The sequence below is a fragment of the Caretta caretta genome, chromosome 14, assembly GCF_965140235.1.
Source record: "Caretta caretta isolate rCarCar2 chromosome 14, rCarCar1.hap1, whole genome shotgun sequence".
In the NCBI taxonomy this organism is placed as follows: Eukaryota; Metazoa; Chordata; order Testudines; family Cheloniidae; genus Caretta; species Caretta caretta.
In genome coordinates, this window is record NC_134219.1 from 35,802,324 (window position 1) to 35,821,825 (window position 19,502).

The following is a 19,502-nucleotide window of genomic DNA, read 5'->3' on the forward strand; positions in this document are numbered from 1 at the left end:
TGCCCCGATGGCAACCCATAGGGGCCTCCTGGCCCAGTTTTTTGGGGTACTTCCTATGGAGCTCTCGCACTAGATCCTGGGTATAGATGTTCTCTACTGGGTCCCAAGACCACACGTCTGGACTGTAGACTTTCCAGTCCACCAGGTACTGGAGCCTTCCCCTAACTTGCCGAGAGTTGCGGATTCAGTAGACCAAGTACTCCTCCTGTCTCTGGACTGTTATGGATGGTGGTGGTGAGTTGGAGCAGTTAGGATCTGGGTTCTTGGTCTGGGGCTTTCAAAGTGAGATGTGAAAGATGGGGTGGATCTTCAAGGACTCAAGCAACTGTAACTGGAAAGGCAGTGGGTTCACCCATTCTATAATCTTGAAGGGGCCCAGGTATTGGTACTCTAGGTGATGGGTGGGTAGTTCTATTTAAGGTTGTAAGCAGAGAAACACATCTTGTCTCCTATGGCTAGAATAGGAAGAGCCTGACACTCTTGGTCTGAATGGTGTTTATAGGCATCTTTAGAGGACTGCAAATGTTCCTTGAGCTTCTGCTGCACCCAGTGTAGGTGGGAGGTTAAATTTGCGGCAGCTCATACTGGGGAACTCACAGGTAAGTCTGGGTGTCAGCAGTGGTGAGAGCCAGGGCTTGTAAAAAACGGGCTATGTTGGGTTGAGGCATGGCTTACATTGTTAAATGCAAGCTCAGAGTAGCACAGCAGGGGGTGCCATTCATCCTGGGGGTAACTCAAAAGGCCGCAAAACTACTGCTTCAAGATTTTATTGACCCTCTCTGTTTGCACATTAGTCTGGGGGAGATAGGCAGACGAGGTGAGGAATTTGATGTCAAAAAGTCTAGAAATTCACATAAGATTTGGGAGATGCACTAGGACCCTGGTCTGATATAATGCCCATTGTTAACCCATGGTAGCAGAAGACATTTTTCAGGAAGAGCCAGGCCATCTCCTGTGCAATAGGAACAATACCAAATGGGATGAAGTGCACCATCTTTGTTAGGAGGTCAACAACAACCAGGATTACCGAGTTTTCCCTGGGAGCATGGCAGTTCTATGATGAAATTCATTTATATAATAGACCAAGGCTACAGAGGTCTTAGATTGGCCAAAATGGCCCTGAAGCAGTGAATTCATAGAATCATAGAATATCAGGGTTGGAAGAGACCTCAGGAGGTCATCTAGTCCAACCCCCTGCTCAAAGCAGGACCAATCCCCAATTAAATCATCCCAGCCAGGGCTTTGTCAAGCCTGACCTTAAAAACTTCTAAGGAAGGAGATTCTACCACCTCCCTAGGTAATGCATTCCAGTGTTTCACCACCCTCCTAGTGAAGAAGTTTTTCCTAATATCCAACCTAAACCTCCCCCACTGCAACTTGAGACCATTACTCCTTGTCCTGTCCTCTTCTACCACTGAGAATAGTCTAGAACCATCCTCTCTGGAACCACCTCTCAGGTAGTTGAAAGCAGCTATCAAATCCCCTCTCATTCTTCTCTTCTGCAGACTAAACAATCCCAGTTCCCTCAGCCTCTCCTCATAAGTCATGTGTTCCAGACCCCTAATCATTTTTGTTGCCCTCCGCTGGACTCTTTCCAATTTTTCCACATCCTTCTTGTAGTGTGGGGCCCAAAACTGGACACAGTACTCCAGATGAGGCCTCACCAATGTTGAATAGAGGGGAACGATCACATCCCTCGATCTGCTCGCTATGCCCCTACTTATACATCCCAAAATGCCATTGGCCTTCTTGGCAACAAGGGCACACTGCTGACTCATATCCAGCTTCTCATCCACTGTCACCCCTAGGTCCTTTTCTGCAGAACTGCTGCCTAGCCATTTGGTCCCTAGTCTGTAGCTGTGCATTGGGTTCTTCCGTCCTAAGTGCAGGACCCTGCACTTATCCTTATTGAATTGAATTGTGGCATTGTTTCAATTCCTGAAGCAAAGGGTGTTGCTCTGGAACTTGAATACAACTCGTGTGATAAAGGAGGCCATTCCATAGTCAGAATTTAGAGTTCTGGCAGGTACCCACATTAGTCAGGATCTGGTGGATTTGGGTAGCAAACGGATCATTGGAGAGCCGGGGTGGATGGAGGATATCACTGAGACTGCTGTCTATTGTCCCGTTGACAAAGCTGGAAACCTTGAACATGGTGGTAGAGGGCTTTTTGCTAGATTCATGATACTCATTTTTTTTTCATGAAAAGGCATCCACTTTCCCATTTCTTGTCTTTGGGCAATAGGTTACCACAAAATCGAAGCAATCAAAGAAGAGGGACCAGCAGATCAGGTATTGGTTAAGGCAGCTAGCAGTCTGTAGGCTCTTCGGGTTCTTGTGCTCTATCAGGACTTGCACCAGGAATCGGATTCTTCCTAGGTGAAGCACCATGCTTCAAAAGCTGCCTTGATAGTCACTAACTCCTTGCCACAAATATTGTAATTTTTTCCACTCAGGTTAGCTTCTCAGAATAAAAAGTACAGGGGTGTAGTTGGTTGTGGGTGCCCACATGTTAAGATAATATTGCATCTATGGCAAAGTTTGAGGCATCAGAATCAATTGTAAAAGGTTTAGTGGGATGTGGTTGAATCAGTATGGGTAATGAGGCGAATGCCCTCTTCATGAGCCTCAGTGGATAAGCGAACTGGGCCCTGTTTTTCAGGAGCACCAGTATGGGTGCAACCAGGTGAAAGAATCCTTTAATAAACCTCATGTAGAAATTGGTGAACTCCAGAAATCGCTGCACTTGACATACATTGATGGGTGAGACCCAGTCAGATATTGCTGCCACCTTACGTGATTCCATGGTGAATCCCTCAGGCAAGTCAATACATCCCAAGAATTCCACTGTGTCCTTATCAAACTTGCATTTCTCAAGCTTCACGTAGAGTTGGTGTTGATGGAGTGTCTCCAAGACAGTGCATACATGGTGCTTGTGGAGGTCCTGACCTTTGGAGAAAATAAGGATGTTGTCCATGTGAATGACTACAAATTTGTCCAGCCTGTCTCTAAAGATGTCATTTTTGAAATGGTGGAAGTTTGCTGGGGTGTTGCACAATCCAAACAGCATGACCAAATGTTCAAAGTGGCTATACCTGATATGAAAGGCAGACTTCCATTTGTTTCTTTCCCAGATCCTCAACAAGCTATAAAATTCATAGAGGTCCAACTTTGTGAAGATCTTGGCAGAGCAGAGTCTTTCAAACAGCTCATTAAGTAGCAGTAAGGGGTACTGGTTTCAGATTATAAACTTGTTCAGAGCTCGGTAGTCCACAGAAGGCTTGGAGGGAGCTGACAGTTCCAGAGTGCCTGTAGTTTGGATTTGGAGAGGGAGTCAATGCACCAAAAGGGAACCTCTGATCTGAGCTGGAGGTTGATGAGGCAGTCATAGCTCTGATTAGGCAGTAGGGTGTCAGTTTTCTTTTTGTCAAACACATCAGCATAGTGTTGATATTTAACGAGATCCTCTTTTCACGTATCTGAATTCTTTAGAGGACCAAGTAAACCACAAAGGGTGGCTGGTCCCAGGTTGGCTCTTGGGAAATAGGTATGTTGGTGAGATGAGGAGTCAAAGGATACCATCCCTGTGTGGGTTGTGGACAGGAAGCCAGGGGGTGTCAAGGACAACTGATAGATGTGGTGAATGAATTATCCCAAACTGGAGGAAAAACTTAGTACCCAGCACCAGGGTTAAAGCCCCTGCCTTACTCTCAGCTGTAGATGCCTTGTTGGTGCGGTCTTCCCTCAGCGCAAATATGACGGGTTTGTGCCAAAACCCCTCTGGGGACGCACATCCTCTGATGTCAGCAGGTACATCTGCAGTATACTGTGACTGTGCATCCAATCATATCTGGGATATCCACCAGTCTATCAAAATTGTTACCTGGAATGTTTCAACTTTTCACAGGCATGGTCATCAGATCGCGGTCCTATGTGAAATGGACCGTCTTGGCATATCAATCGCAGGCCTAGCAGAAACAAGGCTGATAGATCACGGACGTCATGAGGTGGAAGTTTCTTTATTGCTGTATTTTGGTGGTCCCAACCCCATACATGGGGTAGCACCACTACTACAAGGTGAGGCCAAGTTCTCCCTGATAATTTGGATGCCCGTGTCTTCTTGTTTACTTATTGCATGTCTTAAACATCAACACAGTTACCTCGCTGTCATACTAGTCTATGCACCAACAGAGGAATCTGTTGGTTCAGTTAAAGATAATTTCCAACATCAATTGGAATCTCTAGTATGCACAGTCCCTCCACATGATAATCTCATGATCCTGAGCAACGTAAATGCAGTTACTGGCTCCCTGCAAACTGGGTTTCAACAGGTCATTTTTCATTATGGTTCAGGCATATTCAATGATAACTTTTACCGCTTGCTCACATTCTACACCTCCCATAATTTTTCCATTCTTGGGTCATGGTTCAAGCGCCAACTCGTACACCAGATGTCATGGATCTCTCATGATGGCATCACTCAGAAGGAGTTGGACCACATCATCACACATGACAGGCATCTCTTCGCCTCCTGTAGAGTATATCATGGTGCGGAATGTGCGGCGAATACAGAACACCACCTACTGGTTGCATGTATGGTGTTGACTGTCCGACGAGCTGATAAGCCTTCTTCAACTATGAAGAAGTTTGATATTGATGCACTTTGTGTGCCAGGTTTAGCCAACAGGTTTTGTATCATCATCATCAATAGATTCTCGGCTCTAGCCAACCTGCCTGATAACATGGAGGTTGCCTGGTCCTTTTCACTTCTACTCTCAACCAACCCACTGAGCAAATGATTGGCGATAGGCACCCAGCATGCTGACTATGCCTATCAGAGGAGGCCTTCCGGATAATTAAATTGAAGGCCGCAGCCACCAGCGTGGTGATAAGCGCACTCATAATCAGCTGAAGCAAAAATTTAACACCCTAGCACTCTGCGATCGCGAGGCATATTATAACCAAGTAGCAGATGATGTTGAATTTAGCTTAGCCGGGGCATCTCAAAGCCAGTATTCCATGTGATCCGCAACCTCAGCAGTCAAGAGGTTGTCACTACAAACAGCATCCTGAATGACAGCCAAGGTCATCCATGTAAATCAGACGATGACATCCTCTCACACTGGGTGGAATATTGTCACAGTGCCGTGAAGCAAACTCCAGTTGCTGCTTGCTCACAGCTGGACGGTTCTAGAGCCAGACATTTGTACTGATGCACCAACATTGGATGAAGTGAAGCATGCCATCTGCAAACTGAAAACGGACCTGCAGCCGGTGCTGATGGCATCCCCCCAGAGCTGCTAAAATGTGCTATTGACCTTATAGTGGAATCACTTCTAGACATCTTTCGTCTGCCAACCACCTGGATGGACAGTATTGTGCTCTCACTTTATAAGGGTAAGGGACCACGCAGGGAATGTAAGAGCTATAGGCCAATCACCTTGCTGCCCGTTCCAGGAAAGGTGTTTGCACATATTCTGCAGGCACGCTTGGAGCCTCTGCTACATCAGAAGTGTCACCCCTAGCAATCAGGCTTTACGAGGAAGAGGTCCACATTAGATGCCATTTTGGCCCTTCGCTTGTTGTTGGAGATACACCGTGACTTCAGGAAGCCCCTGGATGTAGTGTATGTTGATCTTAAGGCTGCATTGGTTCAGTTGACTGTGTCATGCTATGGAAGACCTTAAAGGGTGTAGGTATCCTACCACTCTGCTGGACTTGATTAGAGAGCTGAATAATGGAACCACTGCTCATATTCATCTGGGGAATCGGATGTCAGCATCTTTTAAATTAGTATCTGATGTTAGGCAGGGTTGCGTCTTGGCCCCTGCACTTTTTTGTTGGGCAATGGATTTCATAATGCAGCATTCCATCAGGTCCATAGGAGTAGTATATACCTCGAAAGCACTCATCACCATGCATTTTTGACAGATTTCCACACTCCTTTAGGGCTTAAGTCCCACCTTCCCACCCCATTTCCGTTGGCGCCGAAGTTTGGTGCCGTCGGCCATTTTGAAAAAAAAATTGTGCATGTTTGAATGGAGGAAGTGTTGTGCTTGGATACATTGAGAGAAGTTTAAAGTTTGGATAATAAGTTTCAATATCTTGCAGCTGGGCTTCTTGCCAGTCAGCTGCATTGAGCATGGGCAACAGAGATTGGTCCAACACAATATAATTCACTGAGGCAGATGGCATGCTATCAGGGGGCAGTCCCAGAGCTTTTGCAACATACCTATGAAGGCTCTTGTGGGTCTCTGGCTCTTGAAGACTCACACTGCAAATAGCTCTCACTCCATCCATAGGTATCACACCGACTTCCAATGCCTGCGGACGCCAGGACAATGCATCCTCATCTACATTGCTTCTCCCTGATTAGTACTGAATACTGAACTCATGGCTCACCAAGGTGGCCACCCATCTCTGCCCTGTAGCATCCAGCCTAGCACTTGTTAACACATAAATCAGTGAATTGTTGTCTGTCCACACTTGAAACTGAGCACCATACAGCTAGTCTCAAAATTTCTCAGTGATGGCCCATTTCAAGGCCAAGAACTCCATTTGTGGATGGGATAGCGAGTTTCACTATCAGACAGCCCGCGGATGGCAACGGCAAATTTACAGTTGCCTTCCATATCCTGGTACAGGACTGCTCCCAGACCGTCCAAACTGGCATCAGTATGCAGGATAAATGGCTTTCTTGGGTCAGCAAAGACTAGGACTGGAGCATGAGTGAGGCAATTAATGATTTCCCAAAAAGCCCTTTCACATCTCTCATCCCACTGTGGTCCAAATGGTTCTAAGGGGCCATAAAGTCTCTGCTCAGGAGCCTTTGGGGACCTCCTCTTATTCTTGATCTTAGATTTGTTCTTGCTGGACTGATACCCCCGGGTAAGATCTTTCAGGGGTTTTACAATGGTAGCATAGCTCTACAAATCTGTGGTAGTAGCCACTAAATCCAAAAAGGTCTTGAGTTCTCAGTAATTACTTGGACATGGCCATGTAGTGAGGACATCTATTTTGTCAGGATCAATACTCACACCTTCTTGAGACACAATGTGACCCACATACTTCACCGAGGTTCTGCAGAATTGGCATTTGTCAATTGAAAGCTTCAACCCATAGGCTTCCAACCGATCTAGAACTTTAAGAAGTCTTTCTTCATACTCCTCCAAGGTTCTTCCAAACATGATCAGGTCATCCAAATAAACTAACACTTGCAGTAAATTCATGTCTCCCACATCTTTCTCCATAAGATGCTGAAACATAGCAGGTGTTCCAGAAATCCCTTGGGGGCATGCGCTCAAATTGATGAAACCCTAACAGACAAATGAAGGTCATCTTCTTGTGTTCTTCTCCTAGATGGATCTGGTCATATCCACTTTGAAGATCCAACACAGAGAAGCACTGACTCCCAACAAACAATCCAAGGCATCTTATACCCAAGGCCTGGTGTATTGGTCAACTACAGTGCGCCTGTTTAGGGTGTGGTAGTCAGTACACACCTGGATTTCCCCCCTCTTCTTATGGGCCACCACAATGGGAGAGGCATATGGGCTGCGGGACGCTGTAATGATACCATTCGCGATCAGCTCTTGAAGATGATGCCACACAGCTTCCATCTCAGAGAGAGCAATCTTTCTAGATCTCTCCCTGAAGGGTCGGGGGTCTTGTAGCCGGATGTGGTGTTCCACTCCTTTTGCACATCCCATGTCCCACTCATGCAGTGAGAATACCTTGAATCTTTTGCAAAGCTTCTTCCTCAGGCGATTTCACGATGGTTTCGGGCTCAAAGAGGTCTGCTATCTTCTGCCCTTGTTTCACAACCACATCACAGCTTGTTTCATTAGCAATCAGTATAAACACCTTTTTCTGGGCTTCAGCAGATAGGGTTATGACTCCACTGGGAACCAGCACTCCTTCAGGGAGCCCTCCCTCAGCCAGCTGCTCTACCATTGCTAATGTTCCTTTACTGCCTCTTAGGCAGGTACTCATGACAATCACCTCCTTTTCTGTCACTGCAGGCACCACGAAGGGGACCGTGCACGCGTACCTCAATGCTCCCACTGGTGAATCAGACATCACCTTTTTAGTGTCCTCAATTTTTCTGTAGGCTGCAGCACAATGTGTGTGGATCACCATGGTGTTCAGGTATTGGTCCCCTGCTCACTGTCTGCAGTAATCGCGAATACCTTAAAGAGCTTGGAGTTCGTCCCTATTAGCACGGACACATCAGAGACCCCTTTAGGGTCAGGGCATATTAAGGCAGCAGTGTCCACCTCTTGTCTTACCCCAGTTGAAATCCTGGACGAGCCCCCACTTGTAACACCAATAGACCCCGGTCATCGGCGGGCAGGATCGAACTGGGGACCTCTGGAGCTTAGTGCATGAGCCTCTACAGCATAAGCTAAAAGCCAACTGGCTGTTAGCTAAGGCTGTAGAACAAACTCATTAATTGCTCTCTAAGTGGTCTCAGTGCCACTAGATTAGACAGAACACCACATCTAGAAGGTGGGTGGGTTACACTCTTCTAACATTTCCTGTATTTTTATTGTGACTCTGTAATTTACTATCTTTAATACTGAAGTTTTGCTTTTTTGGAATAGCACAAGTGGACACAAATCAGACATCAAGAATTATAACATTCAAAAACCAGTCGGAGAACACTTCAATCTCTTTGGTCACTCGATTACAGACCTAAAAGTCGCAATATTACAACAACAAAAAATTCAAAAACAGACTCCAATTAGAGACTGCTGAACTGGAATTAATTTGCAAACTGGACACCATTAAATTAGGCTTGAATAAAGACTGGGAGTGAATGGGTCATTACACAAAGTAAAACTATTTCCCCATGCTTATTTCCCCCCCACTGTCACTCACACCTTCTTGTCAACTGTTGGAAATGGGCAATCCTGACTATCACTACAAAAAGGTTTTTTTTTCCTCCTACTGATAATAGCTCACCTTAATTGATCACTCTCCTTATAGTGTGTATGGCAACACCCATTTTTTCATGTTCTCTGTGTGTATATATATATATATATATCTTCCTACTGTATTTTCCACTGCATGCATCTGATGAAGTGGGTTTTAGCCCACGAAAGCTTATGCTCAAATAAATTTGTTAGTCTCTAAGGTGCCACAAGTACTCCTCGCCCTTTTTATGATTTCAATGCTGACTGATTTCCTGGGTTGCCCATCTTGTGGTCCAGGGGAAGTAATTTGTGACAGAAGGGGATCCCCATCACAGCTCGCTACCTGCACCTGTTCCAGGGGTAGCAATCTGAAATGGGTGGATGGCAGCCCCTCCTGTCACAATTTGCTACACCTGTGAAATCTCTATTTTAAATTTGGACACAAATGAAACAAGATTTTTCTAAATTAGAAAATTATATCAAATTAGAATGTTTTTTGTGCCCAAATTTAAAACTGAGATTTCACAGTCTAGCTCATTGTGATGGGAGTGCTTCCATCTAGCACAACTTCGACCTTTGGGCCATGGGGAGTTGTGGATGTAGCAAATTGTGATAGTGCAGGGAAAATCCCTAGCTGGATGTCAGTAACTGGTACCATCTGGACATTTTGACAGGGAGCATGGACATGACACCTGGCTCCACAGGAACGGTCAATATCTCCCTGGAGCAAGTGGTCTAAGTAAAGGTCTCAGGCCTGGGGCAGCACCAAGGGCCACCGCTGGGCTCTAGCTCAGGAAGGTCAGGCAGGAGCCAGGGAACTGCCCTGAACATGAGAGACCTGCAGCAGGAACAGCAAACCCCAAACCACACACAGCTAATGGAGAGCTAGAGTCACACACCATGGGGCAGGGACAGGAAAACACACAGGACCCTGGCATAAATCAGGAATAACCCATTAGAGTCACTAAAAAGAAAAGGAGTACTTGTGGCACCTTAGAGACTAACAAATTTATTTAAGCATAAGCTTTCGTGGGCTACAGCTCACTTTGGAGCTGTAGCTCATGAAAGCTTATGCTCAAATAAATTTGTTAGTCTCTAAGGTGCCACAAGTACTCCTTTTCTTTTTGTGAATATAGACTAACATGGCCTGCCATTAGAGTTACTGTGACCCCTAAATCCTTTCCAGAGTCACTGCTTTCCGGGATACAGCCCCCCCTCCATTCTGCTGGTATGGCCCACACCGCTTGTTACTAGATGTGGAATTTTCTACTTGTCTCTATTAATAAGCATTTTGTTGGGGGTTTTGTTGAGCCCCCTTTCCCTGACCCCTGTACTTATACCAGGATACACAGGGGCCCTGTCCCTCTGGGGTTGTCTGAGTCCCTCTCAGTGCTTACTATACATGTGTTAGCATCTGGGGGACCCAAACCCTCTGTTGTCCGAGGCCTTCTCTCTACCTCTCATACATTTACCAAGATGTGGGGGGCCCTGCCCTTCTAGGTGTTATCAATCTAATCCCCTCTCTCTGCAACACCTCAAGTCAAGAGTTGGTGGGGCCAACCCTTCCTGGGGAAATCTGAGCCTCTCTCCATTCCCTGCACATGTGAGCTGGGATTTGAGGAGTCTTGTCCCTTTACAGATATCAGAGCCCCTCTCTCTGCCCCCAGTGTGAGCCAGCATCTGGAGAATCCCTGCCCCTCTGGGTGGCGAGCTAAGAACAGACATGCTGGGAGCATGCACCAAGATCACACTGCTGAGGCCTGATCTACACTTGAAAATTTGGTATGCAGGGTCTGAATGAGCTCTCCCTGACATATTGTGGTGAGCTCGGGGAAAGACTTTAGGGACAGACGGTGTTTTATATATGCCTACTATGCCTAGGTGCACAGCAGAGGGAACTGCTCTGCCAAAATGATCACTTTTGGCTGGTGGTGGGTTACACAACACTCCAGTATTGAATGCAGGGTAATGGAATGTCGTTAGCCCTATTTCATTAGCAAAGGGCAGCAGAACTGTGCTTAGCCTGCCCTGACTGAGGTGAGTCACCCTCAACTGAACCTCACTCGCTAAGTAGAGATGCCAAATCCCTGTGAAAATGAGGTGGGGGGGGTACAGGTGTTCCTAGCTGGGTGTGTGGGCTCTGTAAGACTCCTAGATACCATTTGATCCTCTTCTCTCCATGAATTTTTGTAGTTCTTTTTTGAACCCTGTTATAGTCTTGGCCTTCACAACATCCTCTAGCAAAGAGTTCTACAGGTTGACTGTGTGTTGTGTGAAGAAATATAGCTTTTTTTGAGATGGGGTGACCACATTTGTATCCAGTATTCAAGATGTGGGCATACCATGGATTTATATAGTGGCAATATGATGTTTTCTGACTTATTTTCTATCCCTTTCCTAATGATTCAAATAATCTCATCTCTCTGGTCCTCTCACTTTCCCCATATGCAGAAATGGGATAATGATGTTTCTCTCTCAGATCTACTGATGAAAAGACCTGGGCATAATCATCATTGCCTGGCCACAGTGGTGTCTCAACTGCACAACTACATGACAATTACAGCTGACAAAATGACCTCCAACTCCTACCAACAGCATTTCTCTTTTTGTTAAAAAAAGGACATTCGCTGACAAAACCTTTGCTTACCCAGAACTGGGGTTGCCCACTGGTGTGTCATGTGCTCCCAGACAGCATGTGACCAGTGCATAGCATGGACCACATTGAGAAAGCCACGCTCACGGCAGACTGCAAGAAAAAAGGCAGACACACAGTGGTGTAGTCGAGCAGGATCTGTGCACAGCTGATTGCTTTGAGACACTGGTAGTGATTTTAAGTGAGTTTTAAGTGTGGTGGCTAGAGAACAGACAAAGTGGTTACTGTTATTTTCTGTTTGCTTATTTCAGGTAAGGGAATACACGCAGGAAAATCAGCAACATGAGAGAGTGAGGCTCAGAAGAAGCTAGAATTGCACAGGCTGTAAATTGCTGAGAAAGAAAATGATCAAAAAAGGTCAGATGTTGTTGGTGCGGAAGGAACCCAAAGTCTCCTGGCTCCCACCCATCTTTATAGCAGTTGTCTCTCGTGTAAGTCTATGGATTTTGCTGTATCAGCTGGGATTCGTTAATTCCAACTTTGCCATTCTCACAGTCACCTTCCGTCAGTGATGTTTGTATCCTTAGTCAGAAACAGGGCTGGCCTTACCATGAGGCGAACTGAGGAGGCCAACTCAGGTGCCAGACTGGGGGGGGGGGGGCGCCACGAGGACCCAGAGTGTAGAAAATCGTGTCTGCTGCTGGTACATATATATAGATGCATAGAGATGGGGGAGTGCTGTGCTGGAGGAAGGAGGGCACAAGAGACATAACGGGCAGGCAGGAGAAAAGTTGAGAGGGAATAACAGAAAGCAACAGGAACTGCAGGGAGAGAGAGAGGAGGAGGAGCCTCTTATGTACCTCTCTAGCACCCCCAGGAGACTGCACTGATTAACACCAGCTTCTCAGGGAGCTTCCTGTTTCCTGCTGCATCCCTGAACCCACTTGAGGAGAACAGGCAGTCAACTGAAGTAGTAGGAGCCAGTTAGGCCCTGAAGACGCTGATATCTTCCCTCACTCAGGCCCTGTTACCAGCCTGCTTATTTGTCCCTGTCAATTGAGTGTTGAGAGTTACTATAGTTGGCACAGAACAGCAGTCATGAGTGAAAGAATAAAACACCCCTCTGGGGCAGCACTCAGAAAAAGAAAGTGAAGGAAGTTTTTCTATCTAAGCAGGAAGAAGTTCTCCTTAGATACATAGACACAAATGTTCACGGTGAGCCTTCCGGCCCCAGTGAGAATGTGAGTGGTGAGGAGATGCCTGATCTTCCAGTTAGTCAGAGTGCAGGTGATCTGGAAGCTATTGCAGCATCCATATCTCCATCTCAAATGGATATAACCATGCACATTCCTGAAGAAAAGTGTAGATCAGAGAAGAGTGTGGTGGAGGTGCAAGAAACAGCTGCTGCTGAGTTTAGTTCCTTAAGTTTAGATGATCCAGAACTGTGGACACACTTGAGCAGTAGCCTGAGGGATTTCCTTGTACTGCATGGGCCACAGCAAGTGAAAAACTTCCTGTTCCCCAAAGACAATGAAAATAGATGTTTCCATCCAACACATTACTGGTGTGAAATCCCCAATGGTGACAAAGTGGAGAGGCCATGGTTTATGTACTCAAAAACCCAGAATGCTGCATACTGTTTTTGTTGCAAACTCTTCCAGTCTAATGTTCCAGCCACATTGGGTTTTACAGGAACAAAGGACTGGAAAAATCTGGCTAGAAATCTGGCATGCTATGAAAAGGCAGCAAATCACCAGAGAGCAATCCATAGATGGGAAAAGTTTGAGATGAGACTAAGGTTAAAGACCACCATAGATGATCAGCATCAAGAGAAGATTGCATCAGAGTCTCTTTACTGGCAAAATGTTCTGAAAAGGCTCATTGGCATTGTGAGAATGCTTGCTACCCAAAAGCTAGCACTGCATGGCACTTCAGATAAGCTGTATGTGCCAAACAATGGAAACTTCCTTAAAATTGTGGAGCTGATGGCTGAGTTTGATGCTGTACTCCAGGAGCATCTAAGAAGAGTCACCACCCAAGAAACGTACACACACCACTACCTTGGAAAAACAATTCAAAATGAGATCATATAGTTACTGGCAACAAAAGTCAAACAGAAGATGGTGGCAGATCTGAAGTCAGCAAGATATTACTGTTATTCTGGACTGCACACCTGACATCAGCTATACAGAACGAATGACTTTAATGGTGTGTTTTGTAACAACAACAGAACCCAGTGAAAATGTCCCTGCAATGGTGACTGTCAGAGAGCATTTTCTAGAATTTATTGACATTGATGATACTACAGGAGCTGGTATGACAGATGTGCTTCTTAAAAAGCTGGAAGATACAGGAATTGCGACAGCTGACACAAGAGGTCAGGGCTACGATAATGGTGCCAACATGAGAGGAAAGAACAGAGGAGTGCAGACATGGGTCTGAGAGTTAAACCCTCGAGCTTTTTTTGTCCCATGCAGTTCTCATTCATTGAACTTGGTGGTCAGTGATGCAGCATCAGCTTCTATTGAGGCTGCTGAATTTTTTAATGTAATTCAAAGCATCTATGTATTTTTCTCTGCATCAACTCATTGATGGCAAATATTGAAGCAACATCTGGGAACATCCTCTCTGACACTGAAACCACTGAGTGACACATAATGGGAAAGTCGAGTGGAGGTGATAAAGCCTATCAAACACCAAATTGGGAAGATAGATGATGCCATAGTTGCCATTATGGAGGATAATGCTATGACAGTGACTGTTCGTGGGAGAAGAGTGGCAGAGGGATATGGAATCACCAGAAACATACATAACTTCAAATTTCTGTGTGGCTTAGTGTTGTGGCATGACATACTGTTTGAAATAAATGTTGTAAGCAAGAGACTCCAGAGTGTTGACCTTGATATATCTGGAGCAATGGAACAACTGGACAAAGCAAAGTCATACATAGAGTCTTACCGGTCAGATGAGGGATTTCAAAACGTTCTGAAGAGTGCACAGAAGTTGGCAGAGAAACTTCACACTGAAGCTCTTTTCCCACCCATTCAAGAATACAAGAGTCACTGAAGAAGAAGACATTTTGATTATGAGGCATGGGATAATCCCATAAGAGACCCCAAACAACAATTCAAAGTTGAATTCTTTAACCAGGTGCTAGATTGTGCAATACAGTCAGTTGAAGAATGTTTCATGCAGCTCAAGGAACACAGTAGTATGTTTGGGATGTTGTATGATATTCCCAAACTCCTCATTATACCTGAAGAAGACCTACACCAGCAATGCAGGGAACTAGAGACAGTGTTGACACATGATGACATGCGCGATATTGATGCGAGTGATTTAGGTGATGAACTGAAAGCCCTTTCAAGATACATTTCAGCAGGGTCAACTCCAAAGGCTGTTCTAGAATATATGTGCACAAATAAGATGACCACCCTCTCTCCAAATGCTTTTGTTGCTCTGTGCATACTTCTGACACTTCCTGTAACAGTTGCCAGTGGAGAACGCAGCTTCTCCAAGCTGAAGTTAATAAAAACACATCTATGCTCCACAGTGACACAGGAGAGGCTGGTCGGCCTTGCAACCATCTCAATAGAGCATGAGCTGGCCCAGACTGTGGACCTTCAGCAGGAAGCAGTTCAAATCTTTGCAACCAAGAAGGCACGGAAAGCACCACTTTGATTATTCAAACAGATAAAAATGCCCGTGTTTACTATGCAGACAAGAAATGTTACGGTAACCCTTCTGCACGTCAGAGTTGGCAGCAACAAGGGCCGGGTTCAATATCTAGGGGATCCATTCCAATAACACAATGCAAACCGGCTCGAGCCCCCACCCAGTGACCTGGGACAAATATATACCACCCCCGCTGGGCGCCTCCAAGAGGCAATACTTCCCCTCTCACAAGCACATAGTCTGAGAGTAGCAAAAAGCCTTTTAATAACAGCAAGAAACAATGTGGCATTATGTTGGGGAAACACCACCAACAGGATTCATAACACAACCCATGAGCAAAAAAAAAACCCACCCCAAGCAAATTGGTGCATGCCCTTTCCCTTTGGTTCTTGAGTCCAGCAACCCCAAATCACCCAAAGTCCCAAAAGTCCAATGACCCAAAAGTCTCTGTCCCTGGTCAGGGCAGCCCCAGAGTTCAAAAGTTTGTCTGCAGAGTTTTACCTCCCAACCTGGGTGGAGATGGGGGGAAGGTGTTAAGGGGCACCTTACATGATCTGAAGCTGACTGCCCCACAGCTCCATAGGCCTTTGCTCCACTCCGCTCCGCCAGCCGCCCCATGAACTGCTTCGCTCAGCTCCACTCTGCGGCCCACAAGCAGCTTCCGCCATCCAACAAACTGCTCCGCCTTGCACCAGCAGCTCCCGCCGTCCTATGAACTGCTCCACCAGCCTGTCCACAAGGCACTCCAGCCATCCCGCAAACTGCTCCACAATATATCTTCAGGCTCCCCCACTACTTAACACAACACTCAGTGATTTCAGCTCTTAGTCAGTTCAGCTCTTTGGTGAATTCAGCTTGTAGTAGGGGAGCCTCAGTGCTGGTACACTATTAGCCCAAAGTGAGCTCAGCAGCCTGCAACTAGACTTCTAATGAAATCAAAATTAGCTCTGATATTCCACAGTGGAGAGAGGAGGAAGTGCAACTAGCATGTAAGGCCCTTACCAAGGGGCCCATATCACCAAGTATTAATACTTGTCCCCAGCCTCTCTCAATTCACAGAGTTTTGGAACCCATGACCCTTGCCTAGCGAGTGCTACTTAGTTGATGGTGAGTCCCTCCATCATAACAAAAGGCCAAGTACAGTTCCAAGCACAGTTCCCATAATCAGGGTAATAACAATTTATTCTTCCTGCCCCAATAACAGAGACACTGGGGATCCCACAACAGCCAAAGTGACCATTTGGGCAGCTATGGCCTCATTCTAAGCGGGGTGGGTGTGCTATGCAAATGAGATCATTCCCTGAAGTTCTTTCCACAACTTGCCACACCTCACCACCAGATGTCAGGCTGGAGCTCATCTTGACACTGCTTACATCACTGTTGTTCAGGCGTTTGAAAGCTAAGTGTTACTTAAAATTTTTGAAAAGGCATTTTAAGTTGTTAGTTTTCCTTTATTAGAGCAGTACCATGAGAGGAGTAGAACAGGAAGAAGGCAGAATTGAGACCTTTCAAAGTTTTGGCCCAAGTGAGGGGACATGGGGGCCTCATTTGAGTTCCCCGCCTCAAGTGCCAAAATGTTGTGGGCTGGCCCTGGTCAGAAACTGGGTACTAGATGTTTACACAGCTGCTCCTTATCTTATATTTTGTTATTAGTTTGGGGCAGATGCCTTTGCACTTCAGGTTCATCAATTTGCACTCCTTGGATCATCAAGGCGAGGGTGATATTGGCGTCTCTGTTTCCTTCACTCTTTCTTCTGTAATTAGGCCCATCTGCTACTAACATCCTATCTCTTATTGCTACACACACATACCTTATTCACACAAAGAACAGCTCTACATTCTTTTACCAATCAATGAGAGGAAACAGCAGAGGGGCTGTTAAACAATTGTCTAACAAGCAGGCTTGTAACAGAACATCCTGATTTTGAAACAGATCCATTTCATATTACTACTTTAGCTTCTAAAACAAATTAATATTAACTTAAGAAATCCAAAACAGCTTAATAGAGCAAGGGAACATTGTCAGGGCTTGTGTTCTTTAGCTAACACACCCACCGGTGTGTCCGAGGCCCTACTGGCAGGAGCAGGGTGGCAAGCTCTGCAAAATGGCATCCTCCATAATAATATCAGACAAGACCACATCTGGTACTGGAGAGGGGGACAAACCTTTCCAAAAACAGCACTGTCCAACTCTGGACTGTCCAAAACTGGACAAATGGCCTGCCTAGAGATGAGCCTTAAATAATTTTTTTAACCAGTTTAGTTAAACCTGCATGAAAGGCTGTGTGGACACTCTTATTTTGGTTTGAACAAGGCTTATTTCAGTTCATCTCAAGTCATTTAGGAATCAGATTAATCTAGACTGCAGTAAACTGCTTTTAAAATGAAATAAGAGGAGCTATCCACACAGGGATTTGCTCTGGTTTAACTAAATTGGTTTCAAACACAATATCAGTGAAACTGGTGCAACTGTATGATGTAGACAAGGCCTGAGGTCTTGCCTAGATTTCAAGTTGCATTAGTTTAGTTAAACCAGTATAAATACCAATATGGACACATATGAGGGGGAGAGGAGTCCAGGAGAGCTGGCTGTATTTTAAAGAAGCCTTATTGAGAGTGCAGGAACAAACCATTCCGATGTGCAGAAAGAATAGCAAATATGGCAGGCGACCAGCTTGTCTTAACAGTGAAATCTTAGGTGAGCTTAAACTCAAAAAGGAAGCTTACAAGAAGTGGAAATTTGGACAGACGACTAGGGAGGAGTATAAAAATATTGCTAGATCATGCAGGGGTGTAATCAGGAAGGCCAAGGCACAATTGGAGTTGCAGCTAGCAAGTGATGTGAATGGTAACAAGAAGGGTTTCTACAGGTATGTTAGCAACAAGAAGGTGGTCAGGGAAAGTGTGGGACCCTGACTGAACGGGGGAGGCAACACAGTGACAGATGATGTGGAAAAAGCTGAAGTACTCAATGCTTTTTTTGCCTCGGTCTTCACAGACAAGGTCAGCTCTCAGACTGCTGCACTGTGCAACACAGTATGGGGAGTAGGTGAGCAGCCCTGAGTGGTGAAAGAACAGGTTAAGGACTATTTAGAAAAGCGGGACATGCACAAGTCCATGGGTCCAGAATAAATGCATCCAAGGGTGCTGAGGGAGTTGGCTGATGTGATTGCAGAGCCATTGGCTATTATCTTTGAAAATTCGTGGCAATCGGGGAAGGTCCCGGACAATTGGAAAAAGGCAAATATAGTGCCCATATTTTAAAAAGTGAAGAAAGAGAACTTATATGATAAGTATTCTGAGACATGAAGACAGGAGATAGTGGTGTGGAAAGGTGATGGCCCTATGGGGCATGGAGGGATCTGGTGAGAGTAGCAGAGACACCAAAGACATGGTGGAGGGTGTGAAGAAACCAAGTTCCATGGGAATCAGAATGGTCTAATGATTATGGTACTGGACTAAGAATCAGAAGACCTGGGTTCTATTTCTGCCCTACTGGGTAAGTCAGAAATTCCTAGTACACAGACTATAAATTAAAATAGCTGTGACTTCTTCAGGGATAAGAAACTGTCCAGAGCTGTGGCATTTGAGGCCCTTTCAATTATCATGTGCTGGTTCCATCAGCCAGTTTGTGTTTCCCCTGCTTGGTTTGGGTCCCTCTTAGATCTCCAAGGAGAGTTTTCAGTGCTCTGGGTAACATTCTGTGGTTTCATTGGAAAGACAGCAGAGAACCCGTGGAGTTACAGAAGGTTCTGGTTAACGTGGTGTCTCTGTCATATGCTTTACAGGAGTTCATACAGGATATCATGCAAGGTAAATGTTCTGCTTGGACTGGACTTAACTTTATAAGCCCTGCAATGAAGTGGACCTGAGTGTATGGCTCCCCATTAAATCAAACACTTTGCATCTTTCCCCATGTTAAATACATCTGAAGTGTTTTTAAACATTAGCCAGTCTAATTGTTTATCATGATCTGTATTTATTATTGCTGCACAATAAAGCCTCTAATCAGCTATAAGAAGTTCACATGTGAACTAACAGAAGTCGTTGCTGCACCCATTGCCCGTTGTGGTGGCACAGCAAGTGAATTTATGCAAGTTTTCAGTTGCAGAAGTTTGGCCTGTATTTATTTACTTCTGAAAAACACCAAAAGTTAGATTCTGACTGTGTGGAGACATCAACTATTATAGAAACCACATTATAACGTTTACTTTGCTTACTACAGATGGGATTATAATAAAAATGTCATAGGAAAGATCCAAATGAGAACTCTAGCCTGTGTTCTTGCACATAGGTTGTTAAACCCTGGGAATTGCTGT